The 26,894-nt window shown below is 46.1% G+C and overlaps 1 protein-coding gene and 1 non-coding gene across 7 annotated transcripts in view; both read left to right on the top strand.

Moving 5' to 3' along the window:
* Window positions 1–26,894, top strand: part of LOC105493993 (LARGE xylosyl- and glucuronyltransferase 1) — a 634,501-nt gene that overhangs the window by 192,788 nt on the left and 414,819 nt on the right. The gene's annotated exons all lie outside the window — the stretch shown is intronic.
* On the top strand, window positions 22,543–22,677 carry LOC112428918 (small nucleolar RNA SNORA76). The gene has a single exon (XR_003020990.1). It is a non-coding gene; the product is annotated as a small nucleolar RNA SNORA76 (small nucleolar RNA).

The raw sequence follows: 26,894 nt of genomic DNA, 5'->3' as shown, positions 1-26,894 counted from the left end.
CATTGTATGATGTTTTGCAGCTTTCCTAACCTACTAGGTACCAGCAGCGTCTCTCCCCTGGTTTGTGTTTCCAAAAGTGTCTCCAGACATTGCCAAATGTCTCCGGGGCAGGGGGCATATTGCCCCTGTCTGTAAAGTACTGGCATAGAGTAAGCAGTTATTAAATGTTGTTAAAAAAAAGAACACTGTTGTTATGACTATTCTGCAGTTATTTAATTTATCTGAAAAGTATTCATTTGGTGCTTCCTGTATATACTGCAGAGCACTGAGCCCTGAGAGGCAAGTGAAAAATGTAAGCCTGATGTTTTCGCTTTCTAGGAGATTACGACGCGGTTCACAGTCACACACACGAGGATGGGCTTTTGAGGTGGCTTTGAACGTGTTGTTCCAACCTAAATTTAGCAAAAGGACAATTGTGAGGCTTAAGAGGCACATCTGCATGCTCCCAGACCTTCTCTTTGGGTTTGTGGTCCCACCGTACCCTGCCCCTTTTGGTTACCAGTAAATGCAGCAATGGCGACAGGTAATGACCTTGTTGGCTGGTCCTCTAGTTCCTGATGAACCCTCAATTGGGAGGGACTGTCTCTGAATCAGAGCAGCTGGCTCTTTGAAAAGAAAGGCGCTATTGCACAGTTGCTGCTGCGACCCTTGCATTCAGAATACTGCCCGAGGCCAATGGACACGTCACCACCCTGTCGCCTCTGTGCTCCTGCCTCCCAGACCACATCCTGGGATTCTTCCCTTGCCCCATGCGGTAGCAGAAGGGTGTCACAAAGCGACTCTGCTCAGACCCACCATCAGACCTGACCGCTGGCCTTTCCAGAGCTTCCAGAGCCCCTCAGCCCTGCCCTCCTGGCTCCACCTCCCGTGTCCCCCACCCTTGTGTCTTCTCTTGCTCACCTCACACACAGCTGCTCTCCTCACTGTGCACTGCCCTGGCCTCAGTTCTGGGAATGCTCTTTCCATGGATCCCTTGTAGCCCCTTTACTTCCTGTAGGTATTTGTTCACACTTCACCTTGTAAGAGAGGGCCCTTTATGAAGTCCTTCTCCCACCCCACCTTTCCTTCCTTTATTTCCTTCACAATTCTGATCACTGCCTGATGCCTCCACTGTATTTACTGGCTGTTGAGACTGTCTCTTTTCTATGTTCTCCCGCTAGACTGTAAAATCCCTGAGGGTGGGTGATTGGTTGGTCATGTTCAGTATGTTTAGAAGTGCCCAGCTTGTCCCAGACACTCAGTAATAATTGGCGAATGAATGGACAGATGAATAAACGAATGAACCAAGGAGGAGAAGTTCCTGTGACTGTTATAAAGTTGATAAGTGCATGCAGAGCCTTTGTTCACCATTTTCTGGGAGGGATGGGTCTCCGGTACCATAGCCTACGGGCATGGCTGGGTGTAGTTTGGTCTACATTATATCAACTCTTCCCTCCTCCATCTAGAGATAATTCTGTCCTTGTAATGATCCCACTGGGGCATACAGATGAGGGCATGAAGGTGACACTTACAGAACTGTGGCTGAGAGCCAGAGATTCCCACTTCCACCTCCACCCCCATAGCATCATCAGCGCAGTCAAGAAAGACCCGTGGTCTCTGGCCACTGCACCCCAGCCTGGGCGACAGAGCGAGACTCCGTCTCAAAAAAAAAAAAAAAAAAAAGAAAGACCCTTGGTCTTTGTGTTCTGGGACTTAGTCCTTCATTGACCCTGTGGCTCTGCTTTCCACCCCATCTCATGCTCTCCTCCTTCACCATTCCTATCTGATGCATGCCAAATTGTTAGGAGAACAGAAAAAATGCATTCCTTTGCTGACGCTTCTCTACCTGTGATTGTCTTCCACTCTGCGTCATATGCTGTATCCGCCTGTCACCCCGGCACACTCCGTCACCCACGCAGCCTCTCGTTCCTTGTGTTTCCTTGCACGCTCGTGCTCTGCTGGCCTCTGTCACTCTCACTGGGCATCCTGCCTGCCTTCCCACCCCCTGCACGTGTCCCTGTTGGCACTTCCCTATTCACACTCTCCTCTCCACCAAGTTTCCTTTGACGCTTCCTCTTTCAAGCTGTGCAGCCTTCTTCAGCTGACGCTTCAGTATCGTTCCATTTTTGAAGCAGGGAACTGGTTTGGTCGGCACTAGCTCCAAGTTTGTCTTTATGGTATTTCTAGCCTCCTTCATTCTCTTTCCTGTTTTGGCTGCAACCAAGGGCTGGGCTCAGTGATGAATCCCAATTGTGTTGGTGGCCCAGCCAGGCCCCTTCTCAGGCTAAGGGTGGTGTAGGGAGCTGTATGAATGAATGAGGTCCCCCAGAGAGACCATCACAAATGGGTAGAGGGGGTAAAAAACGGGGCTGAGAATGCCTGTGTGGATGGCAGGCTCCTGATATACAGGAGTTTCTCTTTAAGGTACACCACACAAATTTTATCTTTAAACATTTCTTAGTCATTTCCCAAATTCCATGTCCCTTTTCCCTTTTCCCTTGATTCCTTGATTAACTTCACATGACCCTTACCCAAATTTGCCTGATATCAGAGATGTGTGTCTGTGTGTAAGGTTTTTGGAATCAGCAAGCACCTTTTTCATTCTTGTTTCCACTCATCACCTTACAGTACCTCACTGGACACAGTGGATTTCCCAAACATCTATAGATGTGAGCTGATTCTAGAATTTCTTTGCACATCACCCACATCCTGGAGCTGTTTCTTGGGAGAAAGAAAGATGGCATGCCTCCCTTTGTCCCTGGATCCTGAAGGCTGCACTCTTTACACCGTGAACCCACATCTGGGCTTGCTCTGCAGCCAACCTGGAAATTCACGACTGCATTTTCTTTTTGACGAGAACTTCATAAAGTTCTTTTCAACTAGAAACTTCTCTTTCTTGTAATTGTCTCTAATGGCTGCCTTGTTCGAATAAGCCTTTGCTAGCTCCTGTCTGACCCCTTTGACTTTGCCTTCTGCCTCCTTTTATCCTCCAGCCTTTCGTATAGATTCCAGAGGAATCTTCCTCAAAGGCTGTGCCACTCCCTGTTCAAAAGCTTTCTGTGGCTCCTCGTTGCCTAGAAAGCAAACGAGTAAGGCCAGATATTGTTGGTGGCTCACTTACCGCCTTCTAGGATCTCGCTCTAATTTCCCTTTACAACTTCATCACAACAGCTCAGCCCCAAGCTCCCACCTCAATTCACACTTGCGACCCCAATCATCAGTCTGCCCATGCCACGGCCAAGGTGGTTCCCTGAATGCACGTGTTCCTTTTCTATCTCTGAGTTGTTAACTTGTGCAAGGTCCACCCTCTTCTTCCTAGACCTACCTCACCTTTTCTGTAGAGTCCCTCTTCTCTGTTTCTTCCATTCTGTCTTATCAGGATTATTTTTCTGTCTTTGGTCTTGCCATTATACTTTCCTCCGTTGGGTGACTTACTATAACGTGCCTTCTGCTGTGACTCTGTTGGGTGTTTTTGTCTGTTCATTCAATTCTAAGGTCAGGAATGATGTATTTCTCCCATAATGTGCAGCTCGGTTCCATGCACATCATAGGTGCTCAGCACATTTTCATTCAGTTCAAGGATTTTTACCATTGTATATGTCACAATATTTGTTACTGTTATTTTTGTCATCACCACATCATTGTCCTTAGTATCTTCATAATGACTTATAATTGATAAAGTAATTCCCTCCCTTCCTCCCTCCCTTCCTTCCTTCCTTCCTTCCTTCCTTCCTTCCTTCCTTCCTTCCTTCCTTCCTTCCTTCCTTCCTTCCTTCTTTCCTTTCCTTCCTTCCTTCCTTTCCTTCCTTTCTTTTCTTCTCTTTCTCTCTTTCCCTCTCCTTTTCCTTCTCTCTCTCTCTCCCCTCTCTCCATCCCTCCCTCCTTCTCCCTCCCTCTCTCCTTCTCGCTCCCTTTCTCCCTCCCTCACTCCCTCTATCCCTCCCAGGCTGGAGGGCAGTGGCATGATCTCGGCTCACTGCAACCTCCGTCTCCCAAGTTCAAGTGATTCTCCTGCCTCAGCCTCCCAAGTAGCTGAGATTACAGATGCCTGCCACCATTTTTTGTATTTTTTGTATTTTTGTAGAGACGAGTTTTCACCATGTTGGCCAGGCTGGTCTTGAACTCCTGACCTCAGGTGATCCGCCCGCCTTGGCCTCCCAAAGTGCTGAGATTACAGGTGTGAACCACCGCGGCCGACCAACAAAGTAATGTCTTATGCAAGGATCTCCACTGTGGCTGTGACTGCTGCCTATAAAACAATACACCAAAGACAAAAATAAAGAGTACAAAACAGTATAGGGGTTGTACGTAAGGCTTTTGTGTTCTGCGTAGTACCGAGGAAAAAGATACCACTCAGACCAGTTGGGATGCGTAGTCCAGAGCTCTGTGAGAAGTTCTTTGTCCTTCTATGCCACTTAAGAGTTTTTCTACAATACCTTTAACCTACACCATTTAATAAGCTTAAAAGGAGCAGCACATGCATTTACTGTATGGCTGCTCTGATTCTTTGGCAAATTTATAAGCTGCTCTTCAGTTGGGGGCATGGATTTGCCTTAGAAGATCGTCTTTAAAGACACTTGCTGAGAATGTTCACAAGTGTGTTGCCTCTTTATGCTCACAGGTGTGTGTACTTTCTTGTTCTTTGCCTTTCCCTATTTCACCCAGACATTTAAGGTAAGTGGGTGAATTTCGATATTGTATGAATTGATAATAGTCCCCTGTGATTATCAAGCACGACACCCATGAGAAACTTGCACGTTCAAATTCTCACCTAATCGTCATAATACACCGGTGGAAACAGGAATTTTTGCCCATATTCTGTGAGTGAGACTATTGCAATTCAGAAGGAATGTCTGTTTTGCTCTGGTTTAATGTGTTGTTCAAGGTCCTACACCTGGAAAGCCAGGATTCCAGTGTAGAACTAGCAAGTCTTAAGTTCAGTCCTCTTCTCCTCCACAACACCTGATTCCAAAGTCACTTCTACATAGATAACCTCATTAAATATTGTAGCAGCTGCAAATTATAAAGCCCAGTTCTGTCGTTTGGTTGACACCACACTGTCGAATTCCACTTCCTTTGCCTCCATGTCTTTGTTTTCCATCAAGAAGATTTGGTTTACTTTCGTGCTCTGAATTTCTGGTTTTCTTTCACTCCTCCAGGAATCTCATACATACAAAGGACCCCAAAATTACCCTCCCAAAGCAGGCTGTCTTTCCCTGCTTGAGGAGGGCATTCCTGAGAATTGGGCTGTTCTTTTTCCAGCAGCCCCCTGGCCTCAGTTGCCTTATCTTTTCTTAGGAACCATCTCTGCTGTGACACCAGATCAGCAGACCAACCACTACACTCCCTTGCTTAAACCACCCGTGGCTTAAGGCAGGCTGCACTTCTTCAGGCCTACAAGGATCCTTGGGATATGGACCCTGTCCACTTTGTAGCCAGTTCCTTCTCTGACATTTTCTTTTCCAGTCTTATGTAACCACAGGCCACGTTCTCTGGCCTCTGGGACTTGGACCTCAGGTGTGTGCTGGTACAGTCACTCTCAGAAAAGAAAACAAATTATTAAAAAGTAATTGTAGCCAGGCGTGGTGGCTCACGCCTGTAATCCCAGCATTTTGGGAGGCCAAGGCGGGTGGATCACAAGGTCAGGAGATCGAGACCATCCTGTCTAGCACGGGGAAACCCCGTCTCTACTAAAATTACAAAAAGGTAACCAGGTGTGGTGGTGGGCGCCTGTGGTCCCAGCTGTTCGGGAGGCTGAGGCAGGAGAATGGCGTGAACCCGGGAGGCAGAGGTTGCAGTGAGCTGAGATCGCGCTACTGCACTCCAGCCTGGGGGACAGAGCGAGACTCTGTCTTAAAAAAAAAAAAAAAAAAAAAAAAAAAGTTATTGTAGTACTTTTGTAGTATAGTCATGCATATGACGGAGATACATTCTGAGAAATGCATTATTTGGCAATTTCATTGTTGTGTAAATATCATAGAGTGTACACCTAGCCTATATGGTATAGCCCAGGGGTCCTCAGCTGCTGGTACCAGTCCGTGGCCTGTTAGGAACGTGACCACACAACAGGAGGTTAGGCACTGCCGGCTAGTGAGAGAAGCTTCATCTGTATTTACAGCCACTCCCCATCACTCACGTTACCCCCTGAGCTCTGCCTCCTGTCACATTGGCAGTGGCATTAGATTATTGCAAACCCTACTGTGAACTGAGCATGAGCGGGATCTAGGTTGTGGGCTCCTTATGAGACTCTAATGCCTGATGATCTGTCACGGTCTCCCATCACCCCCAGATGGGACCATCTAAGTTGCAGGAAAACAAACTCAGGACTCATGCTGATTTTACATTATGGTGAGTAGTATAATTATTTCATTATATATTACAAATGTAATAATAATAGACATAAAGTAACAATAAAGATAATGTATTTGCATCATCCCTAAACCATCCCCTTCCCTCAACCTTTGTCTGTGGAAAAATGGTCTTCCAAAAAAATCGGTACCTGGTACCAAAAAGGCTGGGGACTGCTGGTATAGCCTGTTGCCTCTAGGCAGCAAACCTGTGTAGCATGTGACTGTACTGACTACGGGAGGCAATTGTAACACAGTGGTAAGCATTTGTGCACCTAAACATGGAAAAGGTACAGTAAAAATATGGTATAGATGGGCCGGGCGCGGTGGCTCATGTCTGTAATCCTAGCACTTTGGGAGACCGAGGCGGGCAGATTACGAGGTCAGGAGATCGAGACCATCCTGGCTAACACGTGAAACCCCGTCTCTACTAAAATATGAAACATTAGCCAGGCGTGGTGGTGTACGCCTGTAGTCCCAGCTACTTGGGAGGCTGAGGCAGGAAAATTACTTGAATCCAGGAGGCGGAGGTTGCAGTGAGCAGAGACCACATCACTACACTCCAGCCTGGGTGACAGAGTGAGAGTCTGTCTCAAAAAACAAAACAAAACTATATGTATATGTATATGTGTATATTATATGGTATAGATGGCATACCTGTATAGGGCACTTACCGTGAATGGCGCTTGCAGCACTGGAAGTTTCTTTCTCTGGGTCAGTCAGCGAGTGACTGGTGTGTGGATGTGAAGGGCTAGGACATTACTGTATACTGCCATAGACTTTCTAAACACTGTGCGCTTACGCTACAGTAAATTTGTAAAACTGTTTTGCCATCTTTAGTCATGCTACGTTAGTTTACTGTAACTTTTTTACTTTATAAACTTTGAAATATTTGTAAACTTTTTGACTCTTCTGTCATAACACTCAGCTTCTAACAAACACATTGTATAGCTGTACAAAAGTGTTTTATATCCTTACACTGTAAGCTTTTTGCTGTTTTAAAATCTTTTAATTTTTACTTTTTAAACTTTTTTGTTGAAAACAAAGATACAGCCTGGTGTGGTGGCTCACGGCTATAATCCTAGCACTCTGGGAGGCTGAGGCAGGTGGATTACCTGAGCTCAGGAGTTTGAGATGAGCCTGGACAACATGGTGAAACCGCATCTCTACTGAAAATACAAAACATAGCCAGGCATGGTGGCGGGCACCTGTAATCCCAGCCACTTGGGAGGCTGAGGCAGGAGAATCACTTAAACCTGGGAGGCGGATGTTGCAGTGAACCACATTTGTGCCACTGCACTCCAGCCTGGTGACCCAGCCTGGGCGACAGGGCGAGACTCTGTGTCAGAAAAAAAAGAAAAGAAAACGAAGATACAAGTGCACACTTTACTTTAGCTGAGGCCCACACAGGTTCAGGATTATCAGTATCACTGTCTTCCACCTCCACTTTTTCTTTCACTGAGAAGTCTTCAGGGGCATGAACATGCGTTGAGTTGGAGTTAGGATAAGGAAACCACCTCACCACAAAATAGTTATGGATCAGGATGGAAAGAACTTAGCCCATTGGCCACGTGGCCAGCCAAAAAGCTCCTGTTGTTTTCACCCAATAAGAACCTATGTCTATTAAAAATAATCATGGCTTCAGTTTCTGTGACTACCTCTGGGAGTCCATTGAACACATTAATTATCCTCAGTGTGAACAGACTTCCTGTCTTGTTTGTTTTCTTAGCCTCATTCTGTGCCTTTCAGTTCGTCCCATCTAGTTCCTCTCATAAATTGGTCGCTGTCTTAGCTTGTTCCCAGCATGTTGTCTGGCTCTGCACAGTGCTGTCTTCGGTGAGCAGCTGAGGTCCTGATGGGTCACACTTAGCCGGGGGTTCTCAGAGCAGGAGGATGGGCCTCTGCTTTGGTCAGCCTGTTGGTATTGATCCCCAGACGTTTGTTCTCTGGACGTAGTTAGTCGATGTGCTAATAAGGGACCCTCAGCTGACTGTAAATAACAGCGTATTTGGTGTGCTTGAAGGGAAAGCCTGGATAGTGTACAGAGTTTTCTGCAACCACGTGGAGAAGTTGTCTCTACTGCAGTGTTGTGACTGAGCCTCTCTTCAAATGGCGTATCTCACAAAGTGTGGCAGGAACCTGGAGATTAGAAAGGGAAATTTTAGAGCTGAGATGGAAGGAATGAAAACAGAGTGATGACAAATAAAGGGATTGCTCAGGGTGGACATGAGTGGTGACTGGACTGGGCAGGCCTGGCACAGAGGCCTGGAGTAGGGCTGGACACTCTGGCTCGTGGGGACAAAGCGACTTTGGCAGAATGCATTTGACGTGGGATTTCAGAATGGTTAGTTAAGTGGTTTTCTGTATGGTTTTATTAATTTTCGTCCTTCATTCCTTGTTTCTTTTTTCATTTGTCACATCAGAGAATTAGTGCTAGTTGGTTTCTTGAGGACATTCGCTAGTGCTTGGGACTGTTCACAAAAGAAGCATCTGTTGGGTCAAAAGCCTTCTCCAGTAACCTGTGGCTTCGAGCCCTCGATTCCACTGTGGGGATTTGAGTGTTCTCAAGTGGGTGTATTGATCTTTAAGGGCTCCTCTGTGGCTTTCTGGATTTCTGCAAGATTATAATTTGACCCCAAGGAAATATTGAGTAGATGAGGAGAAGAACTGGGTCAACAGAGAGCCCAGGAATGTATCAATACTGGAAAGGAAAGGAAAAAGCTCTTATTCTGTCGTAGCAGTTGAGAGCAGATTCACAAAATACACCTCCAAAAGAGGTCCTTGATGGAAAATGTCAGTGATTGACTCAGAGTCAGTCAGAAGCACTCACTGGGATGCCTCCCAGTAGTTCTAGAGCCTGGTTTCATTGGATATTACAAGAAAATGAATCGATAAATCCATGGTACACTGTGGGGGTAGATGGATGGATGAATGGGTAGGAAGGTGAGTGAGGGGGTGAATGAGTGAATACATGAAGGAGATGCAGGGAGGAAAGAAGAGACCCACCAACGTGGGCCGTGCAGAAACAGGTGTTGATATATTTGGAGAGGGAGAGTACAACATATACAGTGAAGAGGGGTATCCTTTGGGTATCAGTTGGATGTTTTAAACAAGAAAGAACTCATTCATTTGATCTATAATGAGATCTTGGTTGTTGACCCTGGTCTTGTGGCTCCATAATGTCTGTGCTCTGAATAGGCATCTTGGCAGGTCTTTTTGCCTTCTCATATTTGCAGGATGGCTGCAGGGTCTCCAACCATGAGCCAACAGTAACATTTATCCCCTTCTCGCTAACTGGTTGTTAAACATTTACCAACACACTCTGGCTCCATGTCTTGTATTCACAGCAAGTGACATAGTAGAGGCTCAGTAAATGTTTTGGGGGTGGCCAGGTGTGGTGGCTCATGCCTATAATCCTAGCACTTTGGGAGACTGAGGCAGGTGGATTGATCTTGAATGCAGGAATTCAAGACCAGCCTGGGCAACATGGTGAAAACCTGTCTCTACAAAAAGTACGTAAGTTAGCTGGGTGTAGTGGTACAGGCCTGTGGTCGCAGCTACTCAGGAGACTGAGATGGAAGGATCGCTTGAGCCTGGGAGGTCAAGGCTGCAGTGAGCTGTGATTGCACCACTGTTTTTGAGCCTGGGTGACTGAGATTCTGTTTCAAAACAACAACAACAACAACAACAAAGAAAATAAAAAGAAAAAAATTTCTGAACAAATGCACAGATGAAGTAGAGTTGCCATATAAAAATGTAGTTCCCTCTGTTAAATTGGAATTTCACATAAACAATGGGTAATTTTTTTAGTATAAATATATCCTAAATATTGCAGGGCACATGTTTATACAAGAAAATCTATTGTTTATCAGAAATTCAAATCTAACGGCCATCCTATAGTTTAATTTGCTAAATTTGTCAACCCGAGGATATAGGAATCATTTTATGGGAACAGATTTGAAGGCTTATCTCTGTTTCCCCAAGTAAGGGCTACCTGTGACCTGTGTTGATCATACTTAATTAAGCATATGGGGCGAGATGGAAATTTGAGTGTACATTGTGCAAGGAACTGGGACAATTTATCTGGAGGGAAACATGAGTTTGGAATTAGTAGTTAGTAATGGGGAGTTAACTCAGAATTAAATAAATTTGTTGATGGTTTGTAACTCTTTAGAGAAATTTCTTAGTGCTGGTTTCAGAACAGTAAAAGGAAAGCCATTGTCAGCTGGGATCTGCCGCGTTTCCATGGGGGCCCTTTGCTCAGTGATGTCTGTCTGTGATCCTGGGAGAGTGACAACTTTAGCCTCGCCTGTGCGATGCCACTGCAGTTGCAACTGGGGGCTCATCTGCTTTCCAATCCTTGCCACGTGTTGTTTGATTGGGGAGCTAGGGGAAGAGAATTTCTGAACTGGGAACTTGTTTGAAATACAAACACTTGGACTCTGTTTCAGAGGCAGACGTTCTGGGGATGTAGGGCCTGGTGATCCTACATTTCACCCAGCCCTCCAGAGGACCTCAATGCTGGATAAAATTTAGGAGCCACTGCTATAGATGGTACAAGGGGATGGCACTGTGGAAGAATGTTTGCTTTGCAGTTAAAAGGATGACTGCATATGCAGTGTGGGGATGAGAGTGCAGCCAGCCAGGAAGACCATTTTGAAAAAGTCACTCAGGTGTTACCCAGTATCCAGTTACCAGTCTGCTCATAGGAACATTAATTCAAAGAACCAGGACAACATGGATCTGTTGTACCTCTAAGAAGTATTGGAGGACTCAGTGAGCTTGGAAAAAGACCATCCTATTAGTGGTAAAAAGAGATTTCATGAGTGATGTTAAGAAATGGGAAAAGCCTGAGGTGATAGGCCGGTAACTCTGGGTGGTAGGCCTGACATAGCCAGTAACTTAACAGAGTGATCTCATACAACTGCTTAATTTTCTCTGGACTTCCATTTCTGATTGTGTAAAGTGAAGATTTTGAAGGAACGACTCTAATTCTGATTCTTTCTAGCTCAAGCTTCTCATGCAAAGGTAGGAGCCCAAAGATGGCGGAAGTGGAGCCTCCATCAATTAAGCATGGAGTTCAGGTATTCCTGCTACTTAAATAGTCTCTTCCCCTTCCTGACTTCTTTCCACCTCTTGCCAACATGTCCTTCTGGCAGCATGCCTCCAAAGGATATGAGAGGGGACTGCCTTTGAATTCCAGAGGACAATCTGAAGGGGGTGAGAAATGTGTCCTATGTTCATTACACAAGAGGTAATCTTTCCATAACCTGAGATGGCATAGATTGGAATTTAGAGTACGTGGAGGCAGAGTGGGGTTTGAATGGGTCAGAGAGCTGCGTGTGGTTGCTGTTCCTTCATACAAGTACTTGAGGCCAGTTGGGCCAAGGGAGGCCACAGGCCTGAGTGAGAACAAGTTGGGTAACAACGTAGGACCATGCCACAGTCAGTTTTACCTGAGCAGTGAAAATTATCCTGCCAATTTCTTTTGTTTTTCCTTTCTTCTATTGATTTGTTATCAAGATAAATTTATATTACAGTTCTTAATTTGGCATTTATATGATTAAACCAGTTATTATTTGTCATTGTCCCGAGTAGATTATGTGTTGTCTTTTATCTCATTTTTGACTTTGGTCATCTAATTCTATTAAATGGATATAATTATGTCTCCCAGTTTACAGATGAGGCCTCAGGCTTAGTGAGGGTAAGGAATGTCTCCATGGTATCCCGCCAGAGAAGCCGAGGGTTGAACCAGCCTTATCTGACTCTGGAGCTGGGATTTTTTGTCTCCATGCTCTTGAATATGAGGCTATTCTCTGAACAAGGGGGTCCTCATTTTTCCAGGCCAAGACCAGCTTTTTGCATTTCTTTGGAGTTACTTGAGCATGTGTGTGATGGAAGAGGGGCAGCATTTTTAGCCTGCCGATCACCATGGTGGTAGGAGGGCAGGAGTCAGTCTGCATGGACCAGTTTTCAGAATGATTCCGCTTTTCATTATTAACTACTGGGTACTCATTGTTTTGTTTTGATTGTTTTATTTTATTTATTTATTTATATACTTTTTCTTTGAGACAGGGTCTTGCTGTCACACAGGCTGGAGTGCAGCAGCACCATCCTGGCTCACTATAGCTTCAAGCTCCCAAACTCAAGTGATCCTCTCACCTCAGCCTCCTAAATCGCTGGGAACACAGGCACATGCCACCATAGCTGGCTAAGTTTTTAAATTTTTTTGTAGGCGCGGGGTCTCGCCATGTTGCCCACACTGGTCTTGAACTCCTGGGGTGAATCGATCCTCTCACCTTGGACACCCAAGGTGCTGTGATTACACGTGGGAGCCACTGTGCCCAGTCCTGGGCACTCATTTTAAAGTGCTGAATATCAAGGAGGAAGAGTAAACAAATACATGGATTGATCATTTATGTATTAAGAAACTTTATTTATTTATTTTTTTTTTTTGAGACGGAGTCTCGCTCTGTCGCCCAGACTGGAGTGCAGTGGCCGGATCTCAGCTCACTGCAAGCTCCGCCTCCCGGGTTTACGCTATTCTCCTGCCTCAGCCTCCCGAGTAGCTGGGACTACAGGCGCCAGCCACCTCGCCCGGCTAGTTTTTTGTATTTTTTAGTAGAGACGGGGTTTCACAGTGTTAGCCAGGATGGTCTCGATCTCCTGACCTCGTGATCCGCCCGTCTCGGCCTCCCAAAGTGCTGGGATTACAGGCTTGAGCCACCGCGCCCGGCCAAGAAACTTTAACCTGAAGGAAAAAAAAGAAAAAGAAAAAAAGAGCCTAAAACAGAACCACCAATTAGGTAATTAAGAGTGCCGACCTGGTTTGCTGTGTCCAGCTGTGTGTGCTGGCTTGTGTGTTTCAAATAAACCACCAGTGACCACAGAATGAATGAATTCTGAGCTGTGATTGATGTGCCTCCTAGTAGCCAGATATGGTTCCCTGCATTTATGTACTAGTGGAATAGCAGGGGGGATTCCTAGCAAAAGGCTGTTTAGGGATACATTTTAATGTGGTTCCAGAAAGGAGCAGAAACAGCCCTCTCATTTTTCTTTATCTGATCCTGGGGGAGCTAGGACTTTTTTAAAAAAACCAACTGTATCCATTCCTTTAATGATCATCTGAACAGCCAAACCTTCTGGGACTATCATGTATAATCCTTCTCTAAGCTGAATCTATTTTCCCTCATCTGTAGATATATCTATCCCCCTCCTCCTCTTAAAATAAAACTGATTAATTATAAGAAAATAGATATGAAATGAAGCACTGAGTTTCTTCTTAGCACATCTCAGCCCTCAAGTGATAGGATTTTGCTCTCAAGATGGAGAGGTTCCATAAAGGGCGATTTTTCAGAACAAACACACAACAAATTAGCCACAGGATAGGCAATTTAGGTGCCTTTAAAAGTGTAGCTGTCATCCTCACCGTTGACAAATACTTATGATATACCTTCTGTGAGTACAAAGGCGATGCAGAGCAAATTCCTGAGGCACAGAGTCCACACCATGGAAACATAATTTAAATTTCACTCTGGTTGAGGCTGTTGAAGAATGCTCGGGGTCAAGGTTTCTTCCCTGTGTTGTTGCCTCTGCTTTCTTTTTTAGAGACTAATAGGTTAGTGGCTTTTCTTGCTGGCCTCAGCAGGGTGCATGCTACCCACATGTAGACACACACACACACACACACACACACACGCGCACACACACTCTGTACCCCTCACCCCTCACACACACAGACACACAGACACACACTCTCTGTACCCCTCACCCCTCAATTTCTATGACTCTAATCACTGTTTGTTTCCTACACTTCTCCACCCATACTTCTCCACCCATTTCTTTCATCTCTTCACCACTTGGAGTCAAGGAGGGGTTTCCTGATTAATTTCCATTGATGACGGAGTAGACTGTGTGACTCACCTAGTTACCCCATGGCTGGACCCACCTTGTAGCCAGTGGGTTCCTGGCCTCAGTGAACATGCCCCTCTTGTGCTGGTCTCCTCTAGAAGCCTTCGAGCCTGTGATCCATCTGCTGCTGCCTGCCTGAAGACTGTTGAGATGCTCAGTGCAGGGCCATTTCTCCCACTGAGGCTGGCATCTTTACTGGCTCAAGGCCATTCATTTCCAGTGTTAGGCCTGCCATCCAGGCTCCAGCTTCCCTGTCCAGGTAGGATTTGCCCTTTCCCCGCCCCTCATCCCCAGGGTTGTGCCAAATGGGATAATGGTAGTGGTTAACATTCTTCAGACTCAAACTGCCTGGGGTTGAATCTTGGCATTTGCTCTACTCGTTGGATGGTTTGGTTGGGACAAGTTACTCCAACTTCTCTGGACTTCAGTTTCCTCCTTTACAAAATGGCATACCACTCAATATGCAGCACACATTAGCTCTTACCTTTATTTTCTGAAATCTGGAGAAGGTAATGTCTATTTAAAACCCGTATTTCTAGGTCAGGCACTGTGGCTCACACCTACAATCCCAACACTTTGGGAGGCTGAGGCAGGAGGATTACTTGAGGCCGGGAGTTTGAGAGTAACCTGTGCAACATAGCAAGACCCCATCTCTGCAAAAAAAAAAAAAAAAAAAAAACTAAAACAATAAAAATAAAAATTAGCCAAGCATAGTGGTGCTCACTTTGTAGTCCCAGCTACCTGGGAGGCTGAGGAAGGAGGATCGCTGGGATCCCAGAAGTTGGAGGCTGCAGTGAGCTGTGATCACACCACTGCTCTCCAGCCTGGTGATAAAGCAAGACCTCAACTCTAAAACAAACACAGACAAACTCATATTCTTACCTTTTCCCGTCTGTGTGCTCTTTCCTTTTAGTCTTCTTTCTGCTTATATCATTTGGCCATAGGTAGCAGTCGGTTTTCCTGAACAGCATCCTATGTATCAGTCAGCTGTGGACAGCTCACCTAACTTCTCTCTAGTGAGGAGGTTGACCTCATTCCTGGTTTCCAGGGTATCCTTCAGACCCGTGTTCTATTCAGTATTTTAGGACACATTTAAACGACAGTGTGAAGAATTCCAGATTGAGGCATGGTATAGCAGAGGATTTTAACACAGGGGTTAGAACTCTTGAAAGAGACTAATCTCTTCTAACCTTCAGATCTCGGTTCTTCCCTGTCTCCTTTCCTGCTGCAGACCCCCTGGAACCGTTTGCTCTGGCAGGTTACAAACGTGGAAGCCTGGTGGCCACACCTTGCTCTTGCACAGCTCCTAACCTAGCTGGGCTGTTCTCTCTCCTGCCTTGCTTCACCTTGTTCACCTGGGGAAACTGCTGCACCTTTGTGGGATTAAGCTGGAGCTTGGTGTCTGTCACCCTACAACTGCTCCTATAACACTTGGCCCACTCTTGCTTGCTTGGGATCTGTATCCAGCACAGTGCCTCGTACACAGCAGGGGCACACTAAACGATGAGCAAATGATTTCCTACATAAAGCTTTGGGAGAGTTTGCTACCAAAGATCTTTCCCAGCTGTGTGATTTGTTGCTTTGGACATTTCTAAGTTTTAACTGGTCTTTTGAGAAGAAACATCATACAGCATTTATCTTGCATTCTAATGCCTCTTTTTCAGAATAATGACTTCCCGTTGAAATGTGCCCCTGGTTTTAAAGAATTTTGCCATTTCCTTCTCTAGTGTGTAGGACCACCCCGTTACACTGGGATCGGCATACCTGCCATTGTGGTGATCCTTGATTTATTCTACTCAAATGACAGCAGAGCTGTTGGAATGTTACGAATTCCTCAGGAATTTGCATCATTCTGTTCCTCTGCTCAGAAAAATCAAATGAGTGCCTTGTGCCCATTGTGACCAGTCTAAATGCCTCTGATTAAAAGAACCTTTTGTGGTCCTCCAGGAACTCTCTGCACCTGCTGCTGTCATTCCCATTCTCCTTTCTCCAGCCAGCCAGGGACGAGTTGTCCCTTTCCCCTTGACACACAGTTTGGCTTCTGAGCCTTTATTGCCACTGTCTTCCTAACTTGTTCCGTTCCCTGGCCAGTTCATCACCATGGCCGTCCAGTAGACCGTGACCTAGCCATTTTCTGGGGCCAATTCTTCCAGTTTTCATTTTTAATTTGATTCTTTGATTCACTGATTCAGTGTCTTCTCTTTTGAGAAGACTTTAGTCTTTTAAAACCTTTCCCCAGACTGGTTATTCCTCAAAGGCTTAACACTGAATACAATTTGTATTACATTATTCTGCATTCTTAAGTTTTTTTTTTTTTTTTTTTTTTTAAATCTCCACGAATTGCTTGTAAGTGCCTTGCTATCATGAGCTATTGTCTTCTGCTTCTTTGGAAAGTGCCCAGGGTGGTTCTTTGCTTGTATGGCTACTCACACAGACATTTGTTGAACGGCAGTAGCATTTTCCAAGTGGGAACATAGACAGCAGGGACAGTGGAATTCTACGGTGATGATGAAGTTTTCCTTTTTTTTTTTTGTTTTCCACCTAGCAAAGGTCTGATGAGAGAGGAAAGTACATCAAAGTAGCATTGGCCAGCTGGGCATGGTTGCTCACGCCTGTAATCCTAGCACTTTGAGAGGCCGAGGTGGGCGGATCACCTGAGGTCAGGAGTTCGAGACCAGCCTCGAACTAACTTTGCTAACATGGCAAAACCCCGTCTGTACGAAAAATGTAAAAATTAGCTGGGCGTGGTGGTGGTGCATTCCTGTAATCCCAGCTACTTAGGAGGCTGAGGCACGAGAATCGCTTGAACCCAGGAATGGAGGTTGCAGTGAGCCAAGATGACACCACTGCACTCCAGCCTGGGTGACAGAGCATTACTCCATCTCAGGGAAAAAAAAAAAAAAAAAAGTATTGGCTTTAATTATAAAGGAAAAGTTTAATTGGTTCCCAGAGCTTTCTATCATTTTGTGCCTGGGCAAAGCCCATTATTCTCAAAGGCAGCTTCTTATCCCCGCCTTGATTTGGTTGGTGAAGCTGCCCTGACATGCTGGCTTTGCTGGAGGAAGATACACTGAAGAGATCAAAAGGTCTGGTTTAGATCTAATGCAGTGCTCAGCCATAGGGCAGCAGTCCCACTGTGTCACCCCCTAGAGCAGAATCATGAAGCTTAAAGCTGGGAAGGGCCTTTTGAGGTTCCTTGGACCACTTTGTCCGTCCATCCATTCATGCATTCAGCAAATATTTATTGGGAAACTACTAAGTACAAGGTTTTATAGTAAGCACCATGGAGAGGTCCCCAAGGAAGCATAAAGTACAAATCGGAGAGCCAGTGTCAGTTACATGGGGACTCACTGAAGGATGCTGTGATCATATAGTTGAATGGCCTTTAATGAAGGATTTTAAATACCTTTCCTAAGACTTGTAAATATTAAGAAATTAATTTAAGAATTAGAGAATTAGGCCGGGCATGGTGGCTCACGCCTGTCATCCTAGCACTTTGGGAGGCCGAGGCGGGTGGATCATGAGGTCAGGAGATCGAGACCATCCTGGCTAACACGGTGAAACCCCGTCTTGACTAAAAATACAAAAAATTAGCCGGGTGTGGTGGTGGGTGCCTGTAGTCCCAGCTACTCAGGAGGCTGAGGCAGGAGAATGACATGAACCCAGGAGGCGGAGCTTGCAGTGAGCCGAGATTGCACCACTGCACTCCAGCCTGGGCGACAGAGCAAGACTCTGTCTCAAAAAAAAAAATAAATAAATAAAAATTAAAGAATTAAAATGGAGCAAATGGAGAATAGGTACCTCTAAACAACCATGCTGCCTGGACCACCCTGAATAGAGAAGAACGAGTTACGAAGGAAGGGCGCTACTGCCTCACCAATGAAGAGTTTAAATCCAAGTGCAGTCAGTCTTGGCGTGCATTCAACGCAAATGACTAGTAGGGGTAAAGCTAGATAGACCCTAGATATGAGTCCCAGTGCCACTCTTTTTAGATCCATGACCCTCTGGTAAGTTCCTTCACCTTCCTCAGCCTTGGCTCTCTTACTTGTAAAACAGGGCCTGATGCCAGCAACCTCACAGGTCTAGGCAGCTTCGGGGCGTGGTGGGATCGTGTTTTCAGGGTCTTGGAGGTCTGGATTTTAATCCTGGCTCTGCTGCAGATGAGCGGTGTGGCTTCTGAGAAGTCACTTATTTCCTGTGTGTCTCATTTTGCTCAGTGGTATGAAAGTGGTAATGACTGTGGTTGGCTGAATCGTGCCCCTCCATTTCCAAAGTTATGTGTTGAAGCCTTAACCCCCGGTACCCAGGAATGTGACTGTTTGGGGATAGGGTCTTTATAGAGGTGATTAAAGTAAAGTGAGGTCATTATGGTGGCCCCTGGTCCGATGCGACTGGTGTCCCTGTAAGAAGAGGAGATTAGAACACAGACACAGAGGAAAGACCTTGTGAAGACACAGGCAGAAGACGGCCAGCTGCAGGCCAAGGACAGGCCTCAGAAGAAACTAACTCTGGACTGGGCACAGTGGCTCATGCCTGTAATCCCAGCACTTTGGGAGGCCGAGGCGGGCAGATCACAAGGTCAGGAGTTCGAGACCAGCCTGATCAACATCGTGAAACCCTGTCTCTACAGAAAATACAAAAATCAGCTGGGTGTGGTGGCACACGCCTGCAATCCCAGCTACTCAGGAGGCTGAGGCAGGAGAATCGCTTGAACCCGGAGGCAGAGGTTGCAGTGAGCCGAGATCACACCACCGCACTCCAGCCTGGGTGACAGAGCAAGACTCCATCTCACACACACAAAAAAGAAGAAACAAACTCTGCCAACACTTTGATATCAGACTTCCAACCTCCAGAACTCTAAGTGAATGAATTCCTGTTGTTTCAGCCCCCCAGTCTGGTATTCTGTTACATCCGCCCTAGCAACATAGTACGATGACAATCACCTGAAGGGATGAAATACCTCAGGCAGGCATGTAATGCCTGTGTTATGGCGAGGGGAGCTCAGGAGAGCTCCTGGCTAAGCTGGGTATAAGGGTCTCTGTCTACACAGTGGCCACCACAACCCCCTTCCAGAGCCTCTTTTCCCCCACAGACAGCCTCAGTGCCCAGTGCACTGTCATATTCCTTAGATTTTTTCTTTTCTCTTCCGCCTCCCTCCTTTCGTTCCTGCAATAGCAGCTCCACATCAGCAACTTCTAACTTCTGTTCAGTCCATGGAGGCTGGACTCACCACAGTGCCAAGCTTGGTTGAAAACACTCTTTTCTCCTCTGGGACAGGTGCTTTCTTAGTCCCGAGGCTGACATTCTACACAGTGGCCAAGGGAATTTTCCCAAAGGGTCGTACTGGGTGATATTTGGGACTGGATCCTTCTCAGCAGCTCGGACATCATCAGCCTGGTCAAGTGTCATCCTCTCTAAGGCCCTGGCTCATTCCATCCTGTGTGTATGCACAGATGTCCATATGATGCGTCTCTGCTTGGTGATTCTGCAGACCCTTCCAGAGCTAAGCACACTCTGGTTCCCTAGTTTCTGTCTCTGGCTTCCTCAGCTATGCTTGATATTGTTGATTTTTATGGGGGTTCTCGCCCCCAGGGCCCTCACAGTGCTACTAAAATCATAACGGTGACATCAGCCACTTGGGTGTGTGGGTCGACCGTGGGAGGCGCTCCATCTGGAAACTAAAAAGAGACACAAAATCTCTTTTGCTTCCCCCGGACTTATCTGTATCTTTGCAGGTAGACAGGGCCAAGTGGAGAATTTACAAATTGACACTTCTCTAAGCAACTTGATATTTTAGAAAGTTCCCTTGATTCCCAAGAACTGAGACCAGGGAGTAGGACTGGCTGCAAAGCCAGAGCAGCTGGAGAAAGGAGGGAGGGAGCATGATGCATGTGTGCTTGGACAGGCTTGGCTGTTGTGCATCAGAAATGTAACCATGAACCCCAGCTATAGGATTTCAGGAACCTAGTAACCACTTACAGCTGTTAACACCTTGACACTCTCTACGTTACAGTCAAAGAGGATCCCTGGCAAGCCAGCGTTGATTTTATAAATCTTGTTATATGGAGGTTGAATGCTTTTCCTACTCACCTGGATACTCCCTGTATTTTACCGATGGACTCATAGTAAAATGATGGGGTTGCTTGTGCCAAGGGGCAGGTGTGGCCCCGGGAGCTCTCCCTTTCTCACCTGGCAGATGCATCTAGTGTCAGGGCAGTGAAGGACTGAAGCCAGTGTTTTCCCCATTCCCTCCCACGTCTTTAGTAGCCATGACATTTTTCAGCTGGAATTGGTCTCGCGTGCCAGTTCTGGATCTACTGAAGATGATAGAATTCTTACTCGATGATGGGGTCATGGTTTCTTTTTCAGGCTGCTTTCATTCTGCAGTGGTTTCAGGATCTGAGATGCTGTGGATCAGGAAGAATCTGAGATTGTACCTGCCTGAGGGCAGAAAAGGGCCAATTCACAGGGATTTATGTCTCTGTCTTTTGATGAAAAGAACTTCTAAGAAGGTAGGTTAGCTATGCAAATGATCTGGGGCCCAGGTATTTTCTGTCTGGATTTGCCAAATCACTTCCTTTCTTTAAAGCGATTCAGTTTATTTTTACTAGAACCTCTTCCATCCCCTTCCAGGAGGGAAATCTGAAATTACATCAAGTTACTTGTTTCATAATTTTATTAGTTGTCCTGTGACCAAGACTAACTTACCCCAGGTCACACATTGAGTTATGGGCAGAGTTGGGACTTGAACCTGTGGCTTCTTTCCTAGCCTCGAAGCTCATCCCTTATACCAGGATACTCTTGCTGCTTTCTAGGAGCTCCCCCTTCCTGTGTCCTCCTCTGCAGTGCAGATGGTGCCCTGAGAGGGAGTTTTCCCTCTGTTCTCAGGCCCTGACGAGGTCCCTCTTGGCCATTGGAGGCGGTACCCTGGAGGCTTGTGTGGGGGTGTGGGCTGAGCCGTGTGATCCATGTTTGCTATAATGGGAAGCAGCCCCCAGAGGAGAAAGACATGCATTTGTATGCAGCCAGTCTGATGGGGTTGAAATAAACTCAGCACCGATCAAACGACACACAGCCGGCACGTTGCAGGGAAGACAAACCAACACGGAATGCTGATTTTTCTCACTGTCATGTTTAGAAACCGTCTCTCTTGTCGCCCACCTGGGGCAGTTAACGGTTAGGAGCCAGCCCTGTGTTCAAATCCATTTACTGATGGATGTGTTTTCCATTTATCATCTGTGGGACTCTTGGGGGATGTCTTTTTTCTGAGCTCCAGTTCTTTCATCTATAAACTGGGCATGTTCAGACTAACTCATAGATCTTTAGAGTTAACATAATGTAAGTGCCTTACACAATGCCCGCACGTATTAAACATTCAGTAGTAGGTAGGTGCTACTATCATCATCAGCAACATTATCGTGTTTATTGCCTCATTGCCTTGGACGAACGCGGTAGTGTATATAATAAAGTAGCGTCTAGAACCTGGCCTGTGGTTATGTGTAATAAACGAGAGCTGTTGAAGTAGTGTGGGATAACTCAAAGACCTGAATAATTCAGCAGATACAATGGAGTTGGAAGATTCCAGGGACTCAGATCCTTCTCCCAGCTCTGTATCAAAATAACTGCATTGCCTTGGGCAAGTCACTTTGCTTTCCATAATTTCACTTTCCTCATCAGTCAAATGGGGCTGAGCGTTGTGTGGTATTGCAAAAGAATAACTGAAGTGCTTGGTTCCATGCTGGAATGAAGTAGGGACACGAGCAGTGCTGTCTGATCTGACTTGGTGGGATCGACATTGCTCTTCCTGGAGAGAGCCAGGTCATCACAAGAACCATAAATTGTGCATATCCTTTAACTCCATGATAGACCTTTCAACTCAATGCTTTTATTTCCAGGGAAGTACTGTCTCCAAATATAGATTCTAAAAGAAAAGATGGAAGGGGGTGGAATAGACTGCAAGAATCTGTTCATGACAACACTGTTGAAAACAGCTCAAATTTGAGGCTTCAGCATGCCCAGTGTTGCCAGGTGTGTGTTGTGTTGTGTTTTGTTGTGTTGTGTTTCCACCACAGAGCCCTCTGTGGCTGTGGAACCTGTCAGATGCATGGGAAGTGTCGCTTTCTAACTTGTGGGGTGCACCATGGTGGCAAGCACAGGTGATGGCCATACCCTCCTGTTTTGATGGAAGGACAGTGACTTGGCCAAGGTTTCACAGCCATGAAGTGTCTCAGTGAGGATTTGAGCTCAGGCTTCTTGTGCCTTGGATCCTCCTTAGTTTGGGTCCCCTGCTCTGGCAACAGCCAGAGCACTGCTTTAGAGCCTCTGCGTGTCTGGCCATGGCCTCAGGGGTCTAGCGGCAGTGCTAGAGCAGACCCAGCTTGTCAGATCCGGGGCTGCTTAGAGGCCACCTAAGTGATTCCTTTGGCAGCAAGCAACATTCGGCCAAAGACATAGCTGGCAGGGGCCCTGACGCGGGGTGTGTGAGTGCATAAAGGTTGGTGTACCAAGAGTGAGTGAGAAGGAGGAGGCCGGCTGGAATTCTACCCTTCAGGGCTTTTCTGTGTATAGACAGAGACTGGGCAGAGGTAGGTAGGGACCATGTGTAGGTGGATGATCATCTTTTCCAGGCTTCACTGATGGGTGTCGTGCCTTGCAACAGCAGTGCTCAGGGAATCAGGCTCAGTTACAAGAGGCTCCCGGCAGCTGAGGGTACTGCGCAGAAGGATTGTGGAGAGCTCAATGATAGGATGTTCACAAAGCTTCTGGCCCTAAGAGAGCACTCAGTGAACATGGGTTGCCTGTCCTGTTGCTGGAGTTGAAGCAGGGTGGGACATTTGAACAAGACCTTTGTAGCCATACAGCAGTCATCAGGCCAGGATTCTGGGGAGAAATCCCCAATTTCCAGTAAGTCTCCCTGTCTGCACACCCATGCTCATACTGGATCACAGCCCTGCAGATACGTGTATGCATCTTCAAGAACATTAGAGTGGAATTTGGAGGGATGAAATAGCCTTCCATATTCCATTAGGTTATTCCTTTTTTTTATACAGTCATTACAGTCTATAATAAAAGAAATGAGTCAATAAAATGGAGAATTAGACATGTGGTCATTGCTAAGATTTAAGATCCAGAAATTTGATGAGTCAGCGCTTTAGTATCCCTCTGCTGAGACGCTTTAGTGGAAGCTCCGCATTGAGGATAAAACTTAAACTCAGGCTGGTGCACAGATCCTTCCATGACTTGGCCTGAGCCTGCCTCCTCTGATTCAGTTTTCTGATGTTCTTCCTTAACATTCTGGAAGACACACCCTTAACACGTGTATGTTCGTTTTCTGTTGCTACTGTATCAAATCACCATAAACTTAATGGCTTAAAATAATACAGATTTACTCTTTTAAATAACACAGATTTACTCTTTTATAGTTCTGGAGGTCAGAAGTCCAAAATCAGTCTCACTGAACTAAATTCAGGGTGTCCATAGGGCTGTTTTCTTCTGGAAGCTCTGAGGGAGAATCCCATCCCCTTTCCTTTTTCAGCTTCTAGCAGCCACCTGCATCCCTTGGCTTGTGGCCCCATCCTCTGCAAATGAATCACACCACTTTCTGCTTCCATTATCACACCAACATTCCCTCTGACGCCGACTCTTCCTGCATCTCTCTTACGAGGACCTTTGTGATTATATTCAGGCCCAGCAGGATAATCTGGGATCATCTTCCACCTCAAGGTCTTTAATCATACCTACAAAGTCCTTTTTTTGTTATGTAATGTGATACTCACAAATTTCAGGAATTATCAGGTGGTCATCTTTGGGAGGCATTATTTAGCCTATCATGATGTATCTCTCTAGTCTTTTTTTTTCTTTTTTTTTTACTTTAAGTTCTGGGATACATGACCTGAACGTGCATGTTTGTTACGTAGGTATACATGTGCCACGGTGGTTTGCTGCACCTTGTCAGCCCGTCGTCTAGGTTTTAAGCCCCACATGCATTAGGTATTTGTCCTAATGCTCTCCTTCCCCTTTGCCTCCAACCCCTCCCCACACCCCGCTAGGCCCTGGTGTGTGATGTTCCTCACCCTGTGTCCATGTGTTCTCATTGTTCGACTCCTATTTATGAGTGAGAAAATGCGGTGTTTGGTTTTCTGTTCCTGTGTTAGTTTGTTGAGGATGATGGTTTTGAGCTTCATCAGTGTCCCTGGAAAGGACGTGAACTCATGCTCTCTAGTCTTTGTACCTGGTGGTCTCACTTCCTAGAACACCTTTTCCTGCCTTCTTTGCCAGGGTAACTCCTATTCACCCTTTAGAACCCCGCCTCAGGGTCTTCTGTTCTACAAGAAGACAACTTTGTACCTAATCTTTCTCCTGCTCTGTTGTTCTGGCAATCTGCCCCTCTTCCTTGCTTATCTAATATCTTGAGCCTAAACATCTAGTAACATTTACTTCACACTGTATTGTAATTATTAGTTTATTTTTCTTGCTTCTGTAGTCCTTGGGGACAGGAGCTGCTATAATCACCCTTTTGTCCCTACCAGTCAGACCTGTGGCTGCATATGGTAGGCACTAATTTGATGGATGCCCAGGAAAACAGGGACCACAGTAGGAACCTCATCTCACACCATAGAGGCATCCCAAGGAGAAACCCTCTGTCCTGATTTCCATGTAGCCTTCGTTGTCGGCCTGGAATTACATTTCCTCCTGGAAACTGCAGTCTGTTGGGCTTCAGCCTGTCAAGGTCCTGTGTTTTCCTGTCCCTCCGGCTGTCTAATTCCCTCTTTGTTGGTCCGCCATAGATTAGCCTAAGTAAAAGTGAATAGACAATTTCCTATTAACATTTATATTGCTTTTCTTTTCTATTTCTTGGCAAGGCCCTGAAAACTAGGATGGCTGTGGAAAAATGTTCTTTCATCTAAATAATGTCCCTGTTGGGGCTAGATTCTGGCTTTTGGCTGGGCCTTAGAGAATGGTAGGTGTGGTGGACACATGAGCCACAGGAAGAAAATTAAGGCACAGAAGTCAGTCCAGAAGCTACAGATTAGATTCAGCCAATGCATATTGAGTGCCTACTGTGTGTCTGCACCCATGCTGGGTCTTGGTGCATATAATTCATATCTAGCATTTATTAAGTGGTTATTATGTGCCCAGCGCATAATATGTGCCAAGCATTGTTCCAAGTGTTTTATCTCCTTGACTTCTTGAACTATCTCCTTGAACAACCCTGTGAAATGCAGCCACCATTATTGGAGGAGATGGCAGTGGAGCTGGCTCTTGCAGATGAGAAGGATTGGGACAGGTTTTTTATGACAGAGGAGAGGAACACTCACACTAATGAACTAGCGAAATCGCAAGACACAAGTAGATTCGGACATCCGTGAGCACAGGAGGCTGACACTCAAGTATCCCCTAAGAATCTGATTACTTCATTGTGCCCTCCCCCTTTTGAGTTGTCACCATGGATTCCACTTGCAGCAAGGACTGCCACGTTGCCTCCCTATATCCATTGTCCCTTTTCTGCTTAGGAACAGACCTCTGCTTACATTCAGGAGAGCAAAACAGCCAGAGAAATGACTATGTCTCCCTGCCCCTGTGGCAGTCGGGCATAGCCATGGAACTTCAGGGAAGCCACTTACAATGACTTTTGCTGTTGAGATGCATCCCCGTCTTTGGCTTTCTCTTCCACTACTTTTGGCTGCCGGCCTGCAACAAGGATGTTGATGCTCTAGTGTGATATTGGACACTGAGGGGCCTCAACCTACAGCTGAGGATGGCAAAGCAGAATGATGGGATCCTGGGAGGCCAATGGCACTGTTAAATCACATTCCACCCTACACTACCAACTTACTGACTTTCTGGGAATGTGAGAGAGACATAAAAGTCCCTCTGGTTTAAGCCACTGTTATCAGGAACTTACTGTCACACACTGCCGAGACTAATTGCGGTGGATGCACTGTTCTGTTTCCAACAACCTCCTTTTCGTCTGCAGAACTCCATGTTCCGCCTTCGCTTTATAAAAAACTTTTGCCCCCAATTCCCATTTTCCTTTCCATGTATTGCCATTCTTCTGAAAACACCATCATGGACCCACCCAACCATGTATCCTGACAGCAATGTAAAGGCATCATCTCCAAGCATCTTCATGCACTCTCCCTGTAGCACCTGCATTCACCACTCCGAGTGTGATCCCAGCATCACCTTGGAGCTGCTCAAAAAGACACAACTGCAGGCCCATCCCAAGATGATGAATCAGATCCCGCAGTTTAACGAGATTCCAGGAAATCCCATGTTCCTCTTACAGGGTGAGAAACACTGCCGTCAACATCTTTGTCCTCACTGCCAGCTGCTTACCTCAGACCATGGATGTGGAAATCCACTCTCGGGCTACATTCTCCTGTCCCTCCCGATCTCTCACTCGTCAGCCTTTCCTACAAGCTTAAAAGGTACCTACACGACTGCAGATTGCTGCCCACTCTTCCCTGAACAAAATAATTACTTTCACACTTCCCTACTTTTGTTTCTGTTTTTCCCTCCACTCGGAATGTCCTTCAAGACCTCTGCCTACCTGTGGGTTTACTACTCACTCTTCAAGGCCAGCTCAGACACCGCCTCCAGGCCACCAGCATTTGGGGGAGAGGGACTGTGCCTCTCCATCAATAAGAGAGCACC

Source organism: Macaca nemestrina, chromosome 15, assembly GCF_043159975.1.
Source record: "Macaca nemestrina isolate mMacNem1 chromosome 15, mMacNem.hap1, whole genome shotgun sequence".
In the NCBI taxonomy this organism is placed as follows: domain Eukaryota; kingdom Metazoa; phylum Chordata; class Mammalia; order Primates; family Cercopithecidae; genus Macaca; species Macaca nemestrina.
Note: the sequence above shows the minus strand (reverse complement) of the source record. Positions and strands in the feature narration are given on the sequence as shown.